The 4,742-nt window shown below is 35.8% G+C and overlaps 1 pseudogene; it reads right to left on the bottom strand.

Moving 5' to 3' along the window:
• Positions 1–482: 482 nt before the first annotated feature.
• On the bottom strand, positions 483–601 carry LOC121822622 (U6atac minor spliceosomal RNA; annotated as a pseudogene).
• Positions 602–4,742: the final 4,141 nt, after the last annotated feature.

Raw genomic sequence — 4,742 nt, 5'->3', positions numbered from 1 at the left:
TTTTTAGGCTATAGGAGCTTCCCAGTGGAAATTTTAGAGTCACTTATATATACTATTATATGATATGCAAATAAAGATAGGATAGGTTCTTACTTTCCATTTGTATCCCCCTGATCTCCTTCAATTGACTTTCTCTCTCTAGCTAAGCTTTTAAACACTATATTGAATAGATATAGAGAAAATGGACAACCTTGTACTGTTTCTAATTTTAGTAAAATGCTTTGTATATTTCTCCATTTGATTTAATATTAACTATGGGCTTTCTGTAAACTGCCTTTAGTATATTGGGTCTGTTCTAGGTAACCCTAGTGTCTCTAGGACTTTTAAGATGAAGGGCTATTGGATTGTGCCAAAGGCCCTTTTCTGCATTTAATGAAATGATCTTTTTTTTTTTTTATGATGGATTACATTTACTGATTTATGTATGTCAAATTATCCCTGTATTTTTGGGATAAAGCCTATTTGATAATGATGTATGAATTTAAAAACACTGTTTAGATGCTGTAATGTAGGTGTCAATGTCTAAACTGTACATTGTTAGGCCCAATGGCCTTTTCGACCCTTGTCAAGGGTAACGTTAACCTTCTCTCTAATACAAAATGGTTCTGATCTCTTAAACAGTCACAGTTAATTCTCTAGTCCCAGTCTGATCATCACACATAGTTTCTTAGCCAAAATATCACAATAAGAACTTATATCCCTGTTCCTGTTGTAAAATCCCATAAGCCAGCATACAATGTTCCATGTTTCTCTGAGCATTCTTATCTTTAATTTGCAATAAAATACTCCAGTAAGCCATGCTTCCAGCCTATAAACCCTCATTTTAGCCCAATATACCAAGTGTTTATACATTAATGGCAGGAAACAATCCAAGTCATACAAACCACACAGTAAGGTCTATCATAGCAATAACCTCAATGCCTTAGCAACAATTTCTGTTCCAGTTCTTTGTCTGTGACAAAATTCCCTGATAAGAAGAAACTTAGGGTAGAAAGAAGATTATTTTACTTCATCATTCTATGTTACAGCCCATCATTTTGAGAAAGTCAAAGGAGTAACTTGAAAAAGCTGGCATCACACCCAGAACAAAGAAAAGAAATAAGTAAAGACATACATGCTCACGTATGTGTTTATTTTACTCATCTCCATCTCCACTCCTGTACATTTCAGGAACTCCTATCTTAGGGAGTGGTACCACCCACAATGGGCTGTTTTTTCCCACACCAATTGACTTAATTATGGCAATATCCTAATGGACATACATACCTGCAAGCCAACCTCATGGAGATAGCCCCTCATTGAAACTCTATCCACAGGTATTCTGAGTATGTCTAGTTGGAAATTAATGTTCACTATTGTTACTATGTCCACGGGTTTAGGTGCTCAATGGTCTTCTTTTGTCTACCATTAGTGAAAAAAATATTCAGTTTTACCAAGGTTTTGAAATTAGGTCAGGGAAAAACGACCTCCCTTTAAAGGATTTGAAATACAATTGATGGTCATAGTTACTAGTTATTAATTATTACAGGATAGAATCAATATTATTTTCTCTATATTTATTAGAATAATGAATTTTGTTGATTTCCAAACCATTTTCATACTGTCTAAATAAAAGTATCCATTTAATACAGGACTTGAGAGCATAAGTGAGTCCTAGCCTATAAAAGATTTTTTTCTCCAGGACATAACTTCAGGCAGCTGGACGGAATGACACTTCACAAGATAAATACATACCAGCTTAAAAAAGAGCAAACCTTTGATACAAAGCACACATATTCTGTCAAGTAAAAGTTCTAAACAATTTTCCTAAACCCTGAGAAAATTTGAATTTCCCAGATTATCTATTTAAAAATGGAGGCTATGTCTATCAGTTGTTTGTTACCACAGGACAAAGTCTCTGTGCATTCTGTCAACAGGTGGCCCTTTGTGGTTGGAGGAAGTTTCCCCCGACACCAAACTACATGTGACTACACACAAAATCTCCTCTTTAATTTTGCATAGATGACAAAAAGTGATGAAGCATTCATTCCTAAGGGGAACCCAAAAATTTAATAATATTATTGTTTTATTATGAGGCAATGAAAGTTGGCAAATATAAATTGAAGAGTCTCATCTCAAGGTTTCCGATGTATTGGGAAAAAGGAAGCAGGAAGAGTTTAAGAGGCAGAGGGAACGAAGGATACCAGGAAAACAAATCCATCTGCATAAACATGTTCAAAGCTCAAATGAACTCACAGAGACTGAGGCAGCATACACACAGCCTGTATGGGTCTGTACCAAGTCCTTGCATATATATATATATATATATATATATATATATATATATATATATATATATATATATATATATATATCTTCAAGTTTAGTGTTTTTTATGGGAATCCTGGGTGTGTGAACTAATGCATTTTTGAATCTTATGGATTTTCTTGGGCTCTTTTCCTTCTCTTTGTTTGTCTTTGCCAAACTCTGATGTGATGGTTTTGGCTTTAACTTATTTTATTTTGTGATAATTTATCATTATCCCTTAGAAGCATGTTTGCTCTCTAAGCAGAGACAGAAAGGGATGGGAGGGGAGCTGGGGAGGAACTGGGAGGAGTAGTGAGCTAGGACACAGTAATCAGGATATATGGTCAGAGAAAAGAATCTATTTTCAATATAAGGAGAAAAAGACTTCTGATGGCTACAGAAAAATGAAGTGGGGCAAGTATATAAGTGAAATAATATTTTTATGGTGTAAAAGTGTTAGGGAACAGCCAAATGAAAATGAATGGGCAGAGTCTTATTTGACAGTTTGCTACTGTGAAAGTCCTTTTCTGAAGCAGGAGCTTCATTCAATTCAGAGGCCATTTGGACATTTTATGATTTTTAGTTTTTGGAGGATGGGAGTATCGAAGATAAAAGAAAGCTTACTTATCAGTTGCCTCCCATATTGCTTCAACACAGTGCATAATAGAAAGGGTTGAAGTCAACTTTTTGATATAGATAATGAAGTAAAGGGAAATATCATTAGTGTATATGAGTTACCCAAACACTTAGAAAAATCAATAAATGAACCTGGAGTCTCAGTCATGAGGATTCAGACTCAACTTGTCCATTGCTTCTCTGTCATCATTAAACTCTTCAGTTAGATGTATAGTATGACATGTGAGAACAGTCACGATCCAGATTTAGATTTCTCCAGAGCTGAGCCCAAAGATAAGATTTGAGTTCAAGTCATTAATTTGAGATGTGACCATACAACTTACCACTAGGAAGCAGAAAAACAAAACAGAGAAGCAAGGGAAGAAATGGCTCTGCCAACAGAGCATTCACTGTAAAAGACTGAAACTCATTCTCAGGAGCAGCTGGAGGTTCTGGGAGGTGGAGGAAATCCTTAGACTTTCCTATCTGAGAACTGAAGAAACTGAGTAACCAGGCTACTCTCACATCCTTTTGGCTCCAGTGGAGAGATATAAGAATGCATGGTGGGTAGAATGATGCTGGGATTGAGATGTTCACCTTCAATAGAATTCCACCCTCCTTCCTATCACAGCAGTTGACCTGACTATATTTCCTTTCTAATTGTTCTTTGGTCTAGTTTTAAATTTTCATCTGTTTCAGCTTGATTTTGACTTTAGTTTTCATTATTGGTGATGTTTCTCTGCCTCTTTAAATTGATGTTACGTTTTTGTGAATGCCAGGCATTTTGATTTTTTTTCCTTGTTGAGTGACACTTCTATTCCTGTTTGTGTCCTTTCACTTTCATCTGCGGCACAGTTAGTTACTTGGAAACAGTTTGATCTGGGTGGGAAGGGAGCACAGGTTAGGAAGGACTAAAGAAAACAGTGTTTATTCTAGGTTTGTTTTTTCCCCACTCTGAAGACAAAAGCATCCTTGTGCTGTACCCAATGAATGTCCCATGAGCCATTCGGTTTCTGGTTTGGCTGGTAGAATGAATTCACATCAAGGCCCTATGTGACTGCCAAGTACCTAGGCATCTAATCCTCTTTAGTGGTTGTGTTCCCAGTCTGGCATAATCTTCTCACAAGCAAATACTGATCAGTATTCACTGAATATTCAAGTGGCATGCTCCACAATTCCCAGACTTCTCTTTGTTTCAATTTATGTGTTATGGTTTGATCCTCATTTTTCAACTGTCAAAGATTCTTTTCTCACTGATGGACGATTTACATAACAAATGACTTAGGCATTGTATGGTTGGAAAACAACAGTATTTTTAATATTCTATGATATTTAAAGTACAGAAAGTATCACTATAGTTCTAAAAACTTTACAGCAATAAGCCATACCTGGTTCCCCCATGAGCAGAGCATGCCTCACCTGCACACTGTCACACTCATACATCACCTTAAAAAATAAAAGACACTGTGTTCCAGCATTAAATGTTCTCTTCAAGTTTGCATGAAAAAAAATCAATATTCTGGAAAACCGTCACTTGCTTTCAATCTAGTAACACAAGTTTTGAAAGCTGCTGCTGGGCACCTACTCTTATTTCAGGAATTGTATAAATTAGATTAGATAAGGAACAGTAGTATTAACATTTCTGCCATTGTTCATCCTAGAATGTAATCAGGCTGCTTTGTAATAAGTGACAACTTGGATATATGAAGTATACTTCTTTATACTTACTCTTCTCAGTTTCAAAGACATTTTGTTTTGTTTTATTTTAACCATGAATTTAGTGATGGTATCATGGGAGGGTCTACAAGAAAACAAAGTTCCTCCAAGTCCCATCATCAAAT

The sequence above is a fragment of the Peromyscus maniculatus genome, chromosome 14, assembly GCF_049852395.1.
Source record: "Peromyscus maniculatus bairdii isolate BWxNUB_F1_BW_parent chromosome 14, HU_Pman_BW_mat_3.1, whole genome shotgun sequence".
In the NCBI taxonomy this organism is placed as follows: Eukaryota; Metazoa; Chordata; class Mammalia; order Rodentia; family Cricetidae; genus Peromyscus; species Peromyscus maniculatus.
Note: the sequence above shows the minus strand (reverse complement) of the source record. Positions and strands in the feature narration are given on the sequence as shown.